The 16,959-nt window shown below is 41.7% G+C and overlaps 1 protein-coding gene across 11 annotated transcripts in view; it reads right to left on the bottom strand.

Moving 5' to 3' along the window:
- MITF (melanocyte inducing transcription factor) overlaps positions 1 to 16,959 on the bottom strand; it is a 227,183-nt gene that overhangs the window by 99,924 nt on the left and 110,300 nt on the right. Inside the window, exon 1 of one of the 11 annotated variants that reach the window (XM_053296528.1) lies at positions 16,567 to 16,758. The exons of the other annotated variants lie outside the window; for them this stretch is intronic. The gene's annotated coding sequence lies outside the window, so the exon portion shown is untranslated. Of the gene's footprint in view, positions 1 to 16,566; positions 16,759 to 16,959 lie in introns of those variants that run through there. 11 annotated transcript variants of the gene reach the window in all.

The raw sequence follows: 16,959 nt of genomic DNA, 5'->3' as shown, positions 1-16,959 counted from the left end.
TTTAAATCCACATTCAGTGTTTTGTTTCACCCATAATTGTAACTGTAACAAGAACAAAGCCACTTAAAAAAAAAAGATATGCCATTTATCTGCTTTCCACATTTAAGTTATTATCTTTATCTTACCCAGGCAGACACAGCTGCTGTACATTTTAGATAGCAAGAGTCTAAGCAGCACAAACTCTCAGAACACGCCTCAGCACAAGTTTTGTTGTTTTTAAGTAATCATTCTGTTGAAACAGAAGGCTTGTTGCCCCCTCAGATTAAGTGTCACTTACAGACAGCGGCTTTCAAAGGAGCAAGGCATAAACATCGAAATTCTTAGAGCTTCCATCTTTTCCTTCCCCGTTTAAGGTGCTCTGCAAAGCCCTTGGAGAAGAGTCAAAGTCAAACCAAGTCCTGGCGCTGCATGTGTCACTAGGGGTGGCTCTTGATAAAGGCCTTGGCAACTCCAATCCGAACAAAGCTCAGTGCTTAAATGGTGCCCTAGTCTCTCTGCATTAGCAGACCTGTTTAATCCAACACCTAACCTGCCTACAAGAAAGAGAGGGAGGGAGGGAGGGAGAGCACTTCCCTCACCAGGTGGGGGGAATTGTAGAGCTGAGAAGGTATTTGACACAGATTTTTATTTAGAAGACAAACACAAATCCAGCTTTTTCACTCTTTTGTTGTCAGCTACTGCATTTAACATATTTTGCTATCAATTTCTAGCAGTGTGAGTAAATGCATGATAAAGCATGATGCAGATTTAGGACTATGCTTTTACAGCAAAAGAAACAAATGCCAGAAATTTCTGTCACCTTGTCATACAGCAACACAAAAGATGCTGAGCACCTACATCTACACTATGGTCCAGCTCCCATTTTCTTCATATATTCTACTACATGGGTACAGGGAGAGATGAACATCACATGTAAAATCAAGAAGGCGTTTATTTTACTGCGTTCACACACATTTCCAATCCAAATTCCCAACCACCCCCAGCTGTTTTTTTGTTTTTTTAATGCTGCAAATCTGATTATGGATCTCCCGCCATCATATCTAGTTCAAAGCTTGGTATTTTCAGTTTTTTCGTTGGATTTTCTGGCTGACATCCAGACTACCAAAGCACTGATGCAGTGAATATTCAGCATACGCTACAGGATAGGAGTGATTTTTGTCACACTTCCCTTCCTTCTGAAGCCCCTTCTGCCCAGAAGGCAACTTCCTATGTTCCTGAGAGCCACACAGCCCTCAGGTGATGTATTACAGACAATCACACTGGGCTTTAAACAGAGATCACTCCTCCCCCATAGTTCATGCTATGCCTGTGCTGAACTTGTTAGACTGAATGTGGGCCTCTATCTATAACCTTAGAGTGACTGTTTATTTATATGTAAATAAGTACACTAAGATCAGGCAGTTGAATGAATAGCTCAACAACAGGTTAGCAAATCTGACAGCTTATTGTACTGTTTGAATTAGCATTGAAACTTCTCTTCAAAAAGCAATTGGCCATTTATTTCTTCAGCAATTTTTTCTTAGGTATGCTGTGAAGTTTTTAGCAAATGTTTACATAATGCATGAATAGAGCTATTAGAATACATTTTGAATTCCAGCATAAGCAGAGCCTACAGTACTGCTCTAGAGTTTTTTTTAAACGAAGATACAGTCATGGATCTCCCACATCTCATAATTTTGGGGCAATTGTCTATTACGTATCCCAATAAGGTACTTCAGAGAGGATACACAGCCGCCAACTTGAAAAAGGTGAATGAGGCAGACAGTATATGCAAGAACTTTTTATGTGCTGCCATTTGGTCCCTTCCCCCCCCCCCCAGTTGGCAGTATTTCCAGGAAGGTTCTATTCCTTGCTGTTTTGGTGAGAGACGAAAGCCATAAGAAAGAAGTCTTCAAGATCTGCAAGACATCTGCACAAAGTCTTACTTTATAAGAAAAGGAGTTGAGTAAGCAGAAAAACAGCAAGCAAGCAATTTTGATAGAATCTGGTGTTAGACCCATTCAAAAAAAGAAGTCATGGTGTTGGGCCATAATCATATTTTGATTATATGAACCAGGATTCCACAAAATCATTTTAACAACTAGGGATCTTTCTCTAACCTTGGAATACAAGTTTGGGAAGATGATACTCCTAAGACCTAGACAGATACTGGCAGAGTTAAGTGATCCGAATTTTTGAGAGTGTATAAAGAGGTTCATAGCATACCTTATTCACACTGCTTAGGACACATCCTTTGGGCTAGCGTTCTGAAAGCAGCATAGGAATAAGAACACAATGGCCCTTTAGACAGAATGGCTGCTTCCTACCAATTCTTTTCCCATGATCCAAGATCCATCAACAATTCAGCCAATCCAATCCTCAACTAAAGCACAATCATGTTGGGATAGGGACTGCTCTGAGAAGAGCATCTGCATGCTTGCATGCAGAAGGTTCCACGTTCTTTCCCTGGCATCTCCAAGATAGGGCTGAGAGAGACTCATGTCTGCAACCTTGGAGAAGTCACTGCCAGTCTGTGTAGACAATACTGAGCTAGATGGACCAATGGTCCGACTCGGTATGAGAGCTTCCTATGTTGGCACAAGTGGTTTCATCATTTGCAAAACAGACATCACTTACCACAGCAAAGGTCACTGCTAATTAAGGTCAATAAATATCATTTGTCTCTTGATTTCTGAAAAAGGTTTGGAAAAGAAATGTACGCAACATTATAATGAATTTATACAGGCTTTATCCAACTTGACTCTCTTGCCAATGGGACAGAGTGTAACAATCTACACAGATTGTTTCATTTCTTTATTTGTTTTTGTTTTGTTTTTTAAGAAGGCATAGTCAGAACAATTCACATATGGCAATGATGAAAAGCCCTTTTGTAGCTAACACACTGGAGAAATTGTTCCCCCTTATATAAAGATTGCTCCTGTAGCTTTGCCAAAGTCATGGCGAATTTGCGTTACTTACTACGTAAATCCCCAAGAGGGCAGTTTTAACTTGTACACCTGACCTTTTGAGAAGAGTAGAAAGGAAATATCATTGCATCTTGCTCATGGACATTTTTGTACTATCTACATAATTAGTCCTTTTTGTTCATTTATATCCAAATGGAATATTTTTAGGAGTGAGACAGAAGTTCTTTTAAAACTAATTTTTTAAAAAAATCAAATGAAAGAAGTTGGAAGACACATACTATTTATACTGAACTACCACATATCAACAACTTACAGAATATGCAGAAGCCAGCTCGTCTGGGAAAAGCTGAGGGCTGATGAATTTCCTTCTAATGTCCAGAGATCTGCACACATAGGGTGACTTGTGTACATATCCTCTCAAACTTGTGATATTCCTTGTTCTCAGCCAGAGGCGCTCTGACCCCTGGACTTCTGGGCCAAAGCCCAGGGCCTCCACAGCCCCTGGAGGCTCCCAAATCCTCTTTAGTCTGTCCAGGGTGGTGTGGTCGCCCGGCCGAGCATGATGATGCTTAATTTGCAGGGGAAGAGGGGGTGTCTCCAAAGGCCTTTAGGTCTAGGCTCCAAAATTACCTATGTGCCCCTCTGTTCTCAGAGCTTACCTGGTAGCAGAGGGGGAGATGACAGGTAAGCAGAGGGGGAGATGATAGATAATGTGAACCACATTAGTTGTTAAACAGGTTTAACTTTGGTTTACTAAGATGCAAGCTTTCAGATAAGTGCCAATACGTTACACCAATTTGAACAAGCAGTAAACTGAAATATCTGCTTGGGGCAGCTAAAAAGGACCAAAAAAAGTATAGTAAGCAAAGCTAGTTTGACACCAGTTTTTCCTGCAGTAGATCTATACATTGTGAAGGGCAACGTAATTCCTAACTGTGCAGTGGGTGGATACAGAGGAGCTATGCATTCTTTTGAACAAACACTGAATCGAGGAACATAGGATGCTGCTATATACTGAGTCAGACTGTTGGTCTATCTAGTTCAGTATTGTCTTCACAGACTGCAGCAGCTTTTCCAAGGAGCAATAACCTTTGAGGACTTCCATACTACTTTAGATGTGAATTATAGTTCTATGAGAGGAGAGTAAAATGCTCAACATCCTCACAAAGCTGCAGAGATCAGGGCTGCTTGGGGAAAGACTATTAAAACAAATTTGTATGTATAAGGTGATTTCCTCACAGAGTCAATGCAAAGTTAGGGAGTGCTGTACTAATAAACACAATCTATATTCCACTACTAACAGATTTGGTCTCATGCATGTTCGCCAATGAGATACTCTTCAAGATGGAAACAGAGCAAACACTTACTACATACTCACCGATTCAGAAGATCTCCTATAGTGGTCCAAAACACACGAGAAGCAAGCAGATACTTCCTCACAGTGTTTTCAACTGCAGCCATCAGCCGCGTGTTATTACCTTTTCAAGTCTTTGCCATGCTGATACAAAAGCATGTAACTTCAAGGCTTACTACCACAAAGTGCTTTACATGGGGTTGCCCCTTGAAGACGACCCAGAAGCTAGTTCAAAAATTTGGCTGTCTGTTAGAACAGCTGTTAGAAGGCACTCTCCTATTTAAAATGCACCAGCTGCATACCTGCCAACATATCCCTGTTTTCCCATTCAGGTGAATGAGGAAAATAAGGAGATGTTGGCAGATATGTAGCTGCCTGAACACTTCCAAGATCACTTCAAGATTTTGGTTTTAACCTTCAAAGCCCTATGCAGCCTAGGAACAACATACCTGAGGAACTGCTTCTCCCTTTGCCAACCCAGATACAAGGTGAGGTCAGGCCATACTTTTTGTGGGCTTGCTACATCAGATTAGAATGGCACTGCCCAGGAGATGGGTCGTTACTGCTATATTCCTTATGATCTGAGACACTTTACTCCTAGATCGCAGAGATATGATAGATAACTTCTAGAGATATGAAGCAAGAGTTAGTGAGTGGGGGACTAACTTAGCAAAAAAAGGAGAAAGTTACTCAAGGGTCACACCTTGTGCCCACTCAGTTTTTAAAAATATTATTTGGGGGGATGTGCTGGCACCATGCAGGGCTTTTTGCGATGTGCGTGCTATCCCAGCATGGTGCTGTAAGGGATGGCGGACAGCAGGTAAGGACCTGCACCCCACTTTCTTAAAGTTCCCAAACTGCAACACCAAACTGTGCTCGAACCATGGGTTAAACTATGGTTCGTGCACATCCCTAATTTACTGGAAGGTGTTCTTAAAAGTTTGGAGGTTTGGTTTGTTTAGATCATGTTGATCACACTTTTTTGTGATTAACTACTGCAGTAATCTAACAGGAAACATAAATTGGAGCTTGTAAATCCGCTTCTGACTTGTTTTAGATCTTGGTTTCTTGGCCTCAAACTATGGTTCCTGGGAAGGCTTGGGGTTCAGATATAATGTGAAAGCATAGTTTTGCATGATATAACTATTGCAGAGAACTGCAACTGTTCCTGCAATAGGTACACCTGGTGTAGACAGAATTTTAAAAAGCAAGTTTACTTCTCAAACATTGTGGTTTGCTTAAAGCTACTAACAAATGTGTTAGCAGATGAACCAATATGAGTCATTGATTAAATCTTCAAGAAAATGTGTTTTTATGTTTCAGTTTTCCTCTAAAGACAACCCATTTAAAGGAAATTGGGAAACTGATAAAGCCATTTGGCAATTTAACATATATTTTTAACTCAAAGAGATAATTTACAAAGAGATTAGATTACAATACAAAATGCCACCTATAAGACTGAAGAGGTTAAACAAAATTTATAATCCAGAACATTTTGTCCATTAAAAAGTTATCTTATCGTCATCATTAACCACCTTTGACATGACTGCCCAGTGCTTTGTGCAGAAAACTGCAGATGTTACACACATGCAGTCATATACTATAAAATCTTTATCCTTTAGTGGTTCTCTCTCCTTTTTTATTTTTCGGACAGCTGTATTTACAGGACAACCCACACATCTTCCAAAGGGAGATCAGATGCAACAGCTAATAGAAAGAGAGAGCGCCATATTCAAGGTCCTAGTCCACTGGGTTCATGACAATATGGAGCCCTTTTCCTAAAGAACACAAATTCATTCATTACTACTTGCAAGAGCCATCAAGTAGTAAGGAAGTGACCAGAAAAGCAGTTACATGCCTCAAAGTTCCACGTTATTTATGTTTATATACTATATAACACTGACATCCATCATTACTTCAGAATGCTGCACAAAACCAAGCCACACATTTTAAAATATGACCTAACACCTCGTATTGATTTAGTATTTGATGAGTGTCTGAGTGGTTCTATTAGTCTTTAGGGTGTCATGCTTGGGCAAGTATTAACTGAAACTCAAACATCTGGAAGCAAGTGGATGTTATATACGGTTCGCAAAATAAGCAAATAGTTATTAATTTCTATTTAAATGAAGCTTGCTGAAGTCTAAGATTTTCTTGGAAGATAACCTGCACTGAAAGAAGTTGATAGCAAGTACCCAGCCTAATTATCTGTTGGAACTTAAGATAATTCAGAATTATCTTGTCATTGTTTTTGTTCACTATTTTATACCAGCTTTGCAGTTTGTAAGTTTATCTAAACTGCCCCTCTACATGTGCTCCAAAGACTAGCAGTATTTGAAGCATACAGAGGGGCAGTCTGGACAAGTCAACACCTCACAGTTAAGGAATTGCAGGCTGGTGAGAGGAAAGCATGCACCTTCGTGGCACGCTTTTGCCATAAGCACTAGGAATGTGCACGGAACCATGGAGGCGTGGTCCAGCACTGGGGGGAGTGTGGCTTTTAGGGTGGGGGTGGTACTTACCTGCCCCCGCCGCTCTTCCCCCTCCGGCACTGGACTTTGCTAAAACATTTTTGGGGGTGGCAGAGTTCCTCCCTGCCACCCCTGCCCCCGTCATTGTCTCCGAGTTTGCAAGTAGTAGAAGCTGGCGCCAAACATGCGCCCGTCGCGGCACACACGCGCCACATACATCACAATGATGTATGAGGTGTGCGTGCACTGCAACGCACACATGCGTGGCACCAGCTTCTACTACTTGCAAACTCGGAGACAATGACGGGGGCAGGGGTGGCAGGGAGGAACTCTGCCACCCCCAAAAATGTTTTAGCAAAGTCCAGTGCCGGAGGGGGAAGAGCGGCGGGGGCAGGTAAGTACCACCCCCCACCCTTAAAGCCACACTCCCCCCTCCCCCACCAGACCAGCCGAATTCTGGACCGGTCCAGAGGCTTCTTGCATGGCCCCGGACCAGTCTGTGCACACCCCTAATAAGCATGTGGAGTGGGGACAGTCAGAAAGTATCATGAACTGATCCTTTCTTTGGTAGAATGTATGAAAATTAAGTGTGGGGAATGGAGAATCATGGGATGGGAATAACATGCAGGGTATGTATGCTGCAAATGCTAGTAACAAATAAAAACAATTACAAAAAATAATTGTGGCAGAGATCGTGAAATGGGAGCCACAATCAAAATGTTCCACACATCTGCACCTGATTTTAGAGGAACATTTACATATTTGTATGTCTTTATACCACATGCCTGAATGCAAAAAATCTGGGGCTTTTTAGTTTGGAGAACAGGCAACTACGGGGAGAGAGCTGTATGAAATTATGCATGGACTACATAGAGTGGACCGAGAGAATTTTTGCTCCCTCTTTGACAATACTAGAACCAGGGGTCATCCCATGAAACTGAGGTTTGGGATATTTAGGGCCAACAAATGGAAGAACATTTTCACACAGTGCATAATTAATCTATGGAATTCTTTGCCATGGGATGTGGTGATGGCCACTACCCTGGATAGCTTTAAAGGGGACATAGACAAATTCATGGAGAACAGGTATATCAGTAACTACTAGTCTGGTGGCTACAGGCCACCTCCAGCCTCAGAGGTGATGCCTCTAAATACCTATTGCAGGGGAGCAACAACAGAAGAGGGGGCATGCCCTCACCTCTTGCCTGTGGGCTTCTCAGAGGCATCTGGTGGATCACTGTGTGAAACAGGATGTTGGATTAGATGGGCCTTGGGCCTGATCCAGCAGTGCTGTTCTTAAGTTCTTAATGCAGAAAGCCTCAACTGGATAACAAAAACAATGCAATATAAATACAGTGGCTCACATACTGACAACAATTTTCATTTAATTTTAATTGGACTACTTTGAGTAAATTTTCCTCAATATGTCACCCTGCATCAAAACAATAACTCACAAAGATAAAAGCAGCAAATAAACTATGAAAAGCAACACAGAACAGGGCAGCCCTCTCCTTTATGCACCATACTAACTGGCAGGAGCGTATCTAGGGTAGGGCAGGCAGGGCACGTGCCCCGGGTGCCACTTGAAGGGGGCACAATTTTTAAAAATTAATATTTATTTTTAAAAGGGCCACTGAAAACAAAATGGCCACTCTGCATGCTCAAATTGCCTCTGTGAGGCCCTAGGCCAGGGGTGGGGAACCTTGGCACTCCAGCTGTTGTTGAACTACAACTCCCATCATCCCCAGCCATGTGGCTGGGAATGATGGGAGTTGTCGTTCAACAACAGCTGGAGTGCCAAGGTTCCCCACCCCTGCCCTAGGCCATGCCAGGCCTTGCCGAGGCCATTTAAGCATGCACGGCAGCCATTTTGTTTTCAGCAGCCTGTGTGTGTGTGTGTGTGTGTGTGTGTGTGTGTGTGTGTGTGTGTATGTATGTGTGTGTGTGTGTGTGTGTGTGTGTGTATATATATATATATATATATTATATATAAAGATGGGTGTCAGATGTTTGGACAGGGGGCACAATTTCAGTGCTTGCCCTAGGCGCTATTTTCCCTAGATACGCCTCTGTTAACTGGTGGTTCAGTATGGGAGAAAATAGTCCTTTAGACACCCAGGGCATTTAGGACTTGGACAAAAGTCCTAAAGGACAAAACAGGCACTTTGAGTGCAACCCATCAACAAACTGGGAGCAATTAAAAATAGTTTAACATTGAGATAATGTGTTTTGCTGGTCAGTAGCTGTGAACTGTCTATTACTGGTCAGTAGCTGACCACATTCTGAACTGCTGAAGTTTCTGCGCACTTTTCAAAAGGCAGAGTCCCATGTACAGGGCATTACAGTAACATCATCATGTTGTGGAGCAGTTGCTGCTCGTGGCAACTGCAGTACCCAAGAATAAATGGTACAAGTTCCATCTAGGAGTTCTACTGCACTCCTTACAATGCCACAGAGGATTAATGCTGGACTGTTAATATTATTCTGTTATTTGAGTTAACAAATTAAAGACTTCTGCTTATCTGTTCATATAGTATCATCTCTGTTAGGGAAGGAGAACTCTGCCTTCATTGCCACTTGTTCAAATACTCACTTGATTTTGTTGTCTCATGTCTAAGTAACTAATGGAGAATGTCAGGGACTGCCATACCTGCTTCACTCTCAGCTAGAGTGAGTGTGAACCCCCACCCCCCACATCAGGGGTCAGCATCACTGGGCAGCTATCAGGAAACCAGGTCTCTCCAAAGGGCCCACTACTGATCCCTTTGTGCCCAAAGCCTTTGGCATGAGGCCCCCAAAGTGTGGCAGAGACACTCTTCACCTTTTGGGGGCCCGACCCCAAAGGCTTTGGGGGGAAAACAGATCGGACATGGGCCCTTTCGAGAGCCCTCGGTCCCTGGTATCTGCCCAGTGATGGCATCTTCTGGGGCCTACTCAGCCGTTTGCAAAGAGTCCCCCTGAAACCTGGAGCTGGCCCTGCACCAGCAATACTACAAAGTTCTGACCAGTGAAGTTCTAGCCTGCTGAACTGAATTCCAAAAGAAAAGAGTAGTTCACATGTTCCACAGCATTAGAAGGGGAACACACAAGATGTATTACCAGGAAAGGCTGCTTTGCAGCTCAGAGCTTTGCCAAGCAGTTGAACACATATGGAAGAGGAGGCAGAGCAATTTTTGCTGATCTGCCCTCCCTCTACAAGTGCTGTTTGGCTACCAGAAATACATCCCTGAGGGTCAGAAAAAATCACTCCATCCTGCTCCTCCGTACACATCAGCTGCTTGGCAATGCTCTGGCTGAGCACCAAAACAGCCACATATGAGAATCCAGCTCCTGTTCCACCATAACAATGTGAAACATGTGAGCCAGTATTTTTGGGGATCCAGTCCTAAAACGACAGTCAGGAGACTAGAATGACTTGCTGGATGAATAGTTGCCCCATTGTTGGTGTCCTCCTTGTGTTTCTTTTTAGGCTGAGCGCTCTTTTGAGAGAGGGAACCAACTTGGCTTCCCTGTTGCTATGTAAACTACTTTGTGAATTCTTTTATATTGTTGAAAACTGGTATACAAATATTCTAAGTAAATATATCAGTTCTGAAGCAGAACAAAAATATAGGCCAGAGAGTGTTGTTGTTTTTTTAACACTCTACATGGCTAGTACAGCCTCAGCAAGCACCCCAAAGCAACATGTTTGTGTGCCAGAGTTCATGTAGTAGAGAAATGGCACAGAAAATTGCTGCACAGGAAGCAACAGCACTATTAGCCAGCAACAGCCGCAACCATTGCTACTACTTGCTCTCCAGAGGACCAGTTCATGGCCCTGCCCCACAAGAGCTGCTGGACATGAGCACACACCTCCAACTGTGCTGCCTAACTGCATAGGGTTTTTCCCCTGAACTGCCCCTCCACACAAGTAAAATATCACTTTAAAGTAGAAATTAAGTTGCATGCAGTGGAGTGCCACCTCCTTCAGTTCCTAGGAGTGGGGCCAGTCAGACAGTATCAGCAAATGGGTCCCAAATGCTTTCTAAAGTCTATTAGATTATGTTTGCTGGATGCAAGGGGGGAGCGATTGACAACAGGGTGGCAGGATTTCCTCTCCAATTTGCTCTCGTAAGCGTAAGCGCCTGCAATACTCAGCATCTGAAGAGGGCTTGTGAGGAGCTGGATTCTGGAGCTCACTTTATTACCTTGGAAACTCACCTTCCACAATGTCACACTTTCCCCCTTTGCCCACACCTTACACAGGTGCACCAAGACATTCCAAATAGATATCTTTCCACTACCTCCTATTCTAACAAATACATTCCTCCAGAGTGTCACTGCATATATAGGACCAGCTGGGTAGGACCAACGTTTTCCAGAAGTGGCAGTTATTCTGCAGGCATGCAAGGAATGTCTCCACACAGAGGCATTCTTTGATCATTATACTACTGCTAGACCCTGGGTTTTATCAAGGCCCTACACTGTAGCATTAACTCAAGGTTGCCTGGAAATCAAGAAAAACTGCACACACAAACAAGCGCAAGCGCACGCGCGCACACACACACACACAATATTTAGCAAGGGGATTAACATGGCATTAGCACATCTCATAGCTGTGAATTAGAATTCAAATGTTTAGGAATCTTTCTTCAGAATTTATCATTCCTATTTGACATCCTGTTCAAACGAGTATTATTGCCAAAGTTAACTTTGACAAAGTTAGCATTATGAAAATTAAAATGTGTGCCTCAAAGGAAAACAAACAAATTAAATTCTATAGTGTAGACTCCTGCTTCTAAAGGGTGGAGATTTGTTTGTTCAATCTGTGCCATGCCAGGTCATTTAAAAACTGTTTTTATTAGGAACATGGCTGTGGAGAAAGAAGAGAAAATAAGATTTTTAAAAAGATAACATCTTTCTCATCAAAAGGTAAGGCAGGTCTAGTCTGCACATGCCACAGAATGATGTGGAATGAGATCGCAGCATTTTGGGACAGGGAAAATGAGCAGTACCAGAGTTCTGGTCACTGTAGCTTAAGAGGTTAGTTGTAGAACTGGAAGAGGTACAGAACAGAGCAAGCAAGATGATCAGAGGCCTACAGCCTTATGAGGCAAGGGTATATCTGAGGCTTTTTAATTTAGAAAAAAGGTGACTGAGGGGAGATATGATAGAGGTTTGTAAAGTTAAGCATGATGTGGAGAGAGTGGACAGGGATTTCCCCCCTCCCTCTCTCAACACTAGAAACAGGAAATTTAGGACCAACGAAAGCAAGTGCTTTCACACACAGCACATAATTAACCTATGGAATTCTCTGCCATGGGATGTGGTGATAGCTACCAGCTTGGATGGCTTTAAAAGGGAGTTAGACTCCTGATCATGGAGAACAGGTATATCAATGGCTACTAGTCTTGATGGGTATAGGCGATCTCCAGGCAATACCAACTGCATGGGGGGGAGCAGGAGAGAAGGCATGTCTTCATCACCTGCTTGTGGGCTTCCCAGAGGCATCTGGTAAACCACTGCGGAAACAGGATGCTGGACTAGATAGGTCTTGGGCCTAATCCAGCAGGGCGGTACTCATGCTCTTCTGTTTGCAGTGGTTCACACATTTTAATACAGCCTTATTTTTAAAAATCCCTGTAAATAAAAATAAAAACCAGCACCCACAACACCTGAGATGTAGAGAGGGCTAGAATCTTTCTACATGATGTTCTAATTTTTACTTTCATAGACATTTTCAATATGAGAGTCATAAAAAAGTGGCACTCTCTCACCTGAAGTGGTACAATCCACTATAGCAGTTTACTCCAAGTGGTATAGTCCACTATTCCGCTGGATATTATCATTCCATTATTCTGCATGTACTGACCAGGCCTAAAATCTCCAATGTTAAGAACAGACCTGCTGGATCAGGCCCAAGGCCCATCCAGTCCAGCATTCTGTTTCACATAGTGGCCCACCAGATGCTTCCAAGAATCCCACAGGCAGTAGGTGAGGGCATGCCCTCTCTCTCAATATTGCTCCCTTGTGACTGGTATTTAGAGGCATCTTGCCTCCGAGGCTTGAGGTGGCCTATAGTAACCATTGGTAGACCTGAGCTCTGTGAATTTGTCTAAGCCCCTTTTAAAAGCTAGTGGCCATCACCGCATACTGTTGAAGAAAGTTCCATAGATTAATTATGTGCTGTATGAAAAAAGTACTTCCTTTTGTTGGTCCTGAATTTCCAAGCCTTCAGTTTCATGGGATGGCCCCTGGTCCTAATGTTATGAGAGAGGGAGAAAAATTTCTCTGTCCACTCTTTCTACTGCATGCATAATTTTTTACATCCCTGTCAAGTCTCCCCGTAGTATCCCCTTTTCCAAACTAAAAACATGGTATTTAAAAACATTATGCAAACTGATCGAATACCTCATTTTCAAACTTTTGGGCAAACTTTTATCAAGTCTCATATAATTCAAATAAATCTATGTGGCATCATGTAAGGCAACTAAAACATTTCTTCCTGTTTTTGAATAGACAGAGAGCTGGATTGCAGCCAAATCAATTTTGAAAGGGAATTCTTCAATAATTAGCTATTAGTTGTTTAGAGCAGATGGCACTTTATACAGAAGCTGAAATATTAAGTCACTTAATTTGGAAATACTTTCCATTGATACCAAGCAGGACTTACCTCAAACTAAATGTGTTTCAGGCCAAGGTGCTATCCCTTAAAAATAGCTATCATCAGCAAAATTTAATCAGTGTTTCTTATCTTCCTTATTACACATGAGCAAAGACAGCATGTCCAAATTCTAAGTATCAGTAGTGATCAAGGAAATAATTTTTAACAGGTTATTTCTTTGATGCATGTCACTTATATCCCAATTGCTAAAATTTAATAGGTTGAGCACAAAGGAACAGTTGTAAGAACAGCTACCCACATATTTCAGTGGAACTGGGCAAGAATTCAGAGAACATTGTGCTCATGAAAACCTGAAGGGTTTTTTTTTAATGCTTATCTTACATACCCCTTTGGTTTAATCTCAATGGCAATTTCAGTTTTCAGCTACCAAAGAAATTACAAAAATTATTTTTTGAATGCATCTCTTTTAGTTATGGTTATGCTGGCAATTTGCATGGGAGGCTCTCATTTTCGGCACACAGAGCAATGAACAAACTCACTCCAGAATCTGTTCACACTGCCATTCGATGGCTGAACACTGACTTCTGTAATAGGCAAAAGCTGCAAGCATAAAATCTTGCTTTAGATCAACTGACCACCCTACCAAAGCACTCAGAATGGGTAATATCAGTAGATAACTGAGTTTCTAATCCTAAATAGCTCACAGTCTAAATTGGCATGTGGCATGACAAAAGAAAGAAGACCTAAAACAAAAGATATCGACGATCAACATATATAAAAGCACTGAAAAGTCCACGTGAGCAGATTCAGTGAAATCAAAACACATGTTAATGACTCCTGAGAAATGTCACTTGTCTTACAGAAACTCCCTTGGGTTCCTCTGAACGTTCTCAGATATTTCATCTTGGAGGAATCCAAAAATGCACTTCAAATTCTCTTTTTTTGAAATTGCAGTGTTGGTTCTATAGGTTTGCCCTCTCCCATGGAAGCAAACTGACCAAGGTGATGATATTTATTTATTTATTTATTTATTTAATACATTTCTATACTGCTTCAAACCAAAGTCTCGGGGCGGTTCAGAATCATAAAACAATACAAATAAACAAAACATTAACTCCAAAAAGCTGCCTAAAACAAAAACAATTTACAATATTTAAAATTTCAAAACCTAAAAGGCCTGGTTAAAAAGATGAGTCTTCAAAGATCTTTTAAAAACCGCTAGAGATGGGGAGAGTCTTATGTCAGCAGGAAGCGCATTCCAAAGTCTCTGCGTGACAACTGAGAAGGCCTGTCCCTGAGTGGCCACCAAACGACTTGAAGGTAGATAGTAACCTCCCATTGCTGATCAGCTACATCGATTTCATGTATCCATGTGAAATTAGAACACACTACAGTGAAAAACTGCCATCGCCACATGGCAAGATAAATTCACCTTAGTTTTAGTTCTAAGATTATCTCCCTTGCTAAAAATGGAGAGTTTGGAATACTTGTTTGCACCAGTGAAACCAGGAATATCTTTGCTGGAAACTGAACCAGTCAGGTTGCTACAGCATCCCCAAAGTGATCACTAACATTGTACAAAGAGCATTTTATCCCCCCCCCTCAAAATGAAGATACTAATTAACAACTCTTCATTAACTCTGTAAAAATAGTTAAGAATAGAACTGGATTGTCTCAACAGCCAGATGTTTTTAATAAGCATTCTTTACTGTAAAATAAGTACTGTACATTCCTATTCAAAACCAGACTGGACATCACACCCAACCCAACCCCGCAACACAAGGGTCTCACAACTGTTTTTTGCAACTATATTTTTCCCCTTTACAACCTTGGGAGTTCTGCCTTATCTGTAATAACTACACAGATGCACACTTTAGATTACATATTTCTATATCTTCTAGTTGCAGAGACCCCTGCTAACTTAGCAAAGAGACACCTTTTAAAGTGGTGATTCTCTTATATTTAGCAGTGGGAGAGCAATGGGCCCTATCCAACCCCAGCACAGCATCTCTCCAGTGACTGTTATCTGCCTTATGTTTTTATTTTAGATTGTGAGTCCTTTGGGGGCAGGGGGCCATCTTGTTTATGTATTTTCCCCTATGGAAACTGTTTTGAGAACTTTGGTTGAAGAGAGTACAGTATATAAATATTCATAGTAGTAGACACATTTCAAAAGAGATAGAGAAAATGCCTCTCATTAAAGAAGATGAGGACTTCATAGATTTTAGGATATATTACTTATTTATTATTTATTATTATTTTACATTTTATATCCCACTCTTCCTCCAAGGAGCCCAGAGGTACTACATACTTAGGTTTCTCCTCACAACAACCCTGTGAAGTAGGTTAGGCTGAGAGAAAAACGATTGGCCCAGAGTCACCCAGCAAGTCTCATGGCTGAATGGGGATTTGAACTCGGGTCTCCCCGGTCCTAGTCCAGCACTCTAACCACTACACCACACTGGCTCTCTCTATTTCAGGCACATATCAGCAAACCGCAGCTCCATTCTATGCCTGAAAAATATTAGTTAATTAGCAACTATTAATTTTTTTTTTGTTCTATATGCAACCTCATTCTCCAAGGTCTGGAAGAAGATGGCAACTGTTTTGCACCTGGATACTTTAGTAGGTAGATTCCTACTACTCCCATCTTAAGAATGTGGCATCAAGCCTTAGAATATATATACACACACACACACCCAAAAGGCTGAGAACCCCCACCTGCCCCCTACACACACACACACACACACACACACACTCACTCCAGAGACTACATAGTTTAATGGGGACCTGAATTCAAATCAAGCCCAGTACTGTCCTCTGTAGCACTACTCAGGCAGAGTGCTCAGCTATTTGAAAATCAATGAGTCTATAAATAGGTCTTATGTCAAAAGAAAATGGTGGTGGAAAGCCATGCAGTTTCACTTACAGTCTTCTATAGGACAATGGCTGAACTGCTATTAAATAATCAAAATCATTTCTGCAACACACTATTCTCTATTCTGTTTTGTTTATCCCACTACATCTCTTCAGTACAAAAATGGGCACATCTTTAATAGGTCACCACCACAAGCAATACAATCAACTACCAGTCTTGAAACATTTCCTCCTATCTACAGGAGAAAGGAACAAACAAATAGGATAAGAAATGGAGCATGCAGGAATCAAGGGAAAATGTTATGTCATTTTGCTCTAATTTCAAACTCAGCATGCAGCCCTTGCCTAACTTACCCCAAGATTCCATTCTTCAGTCTGAATCCAGCACGCAATCCTGTTGTCCTGAGTTTGGGATGGCCCAATTCTAGCACTGCACTGAAAAACCTTACTAAGCACCAGCTTCCAGAAAATGTCTGTTCTTACTCCTACTATCCACCTCTTATCCTCTGTTACTATATTAGAGAACTTCTGCAAAATGAAGATCGATGAGTAATGCATGCTGCTTTACCAAAAAAGAGCTCCTAAAACTCTACACTAGTAATGCTTCTCCCAATTGCTCTATTCTTAAGTTCTTCTTTAGAAATTGAAAGCGTCACAAGAACCTAACCATTTGATCCGGGGGTGGGGGGTGGTCTGCCCTCAAAACTACATACATACATATATAAGTAATCCTCTATTACATTAAAA

This window comes from Hemicordylus capensis, chromosome 2 (assembly GCF_027244095.1).
Source record: "Hemicordylus capensis ecotype Gifberg chromosome 2, rHemCap1.1.pri, whole genome shotgun sequence".
Taxonomy (NCBI): Eukaryota; Metazoa; Chordata; class Lepidosauria; order Squamata; family Cordylidae; genus Hemicordylus; species Hemicordylus capensis.
Note: the sequence above shows the minus strand (reverse complement) of the source record. Positions and strands in the feature narration are given on the sequence as shown.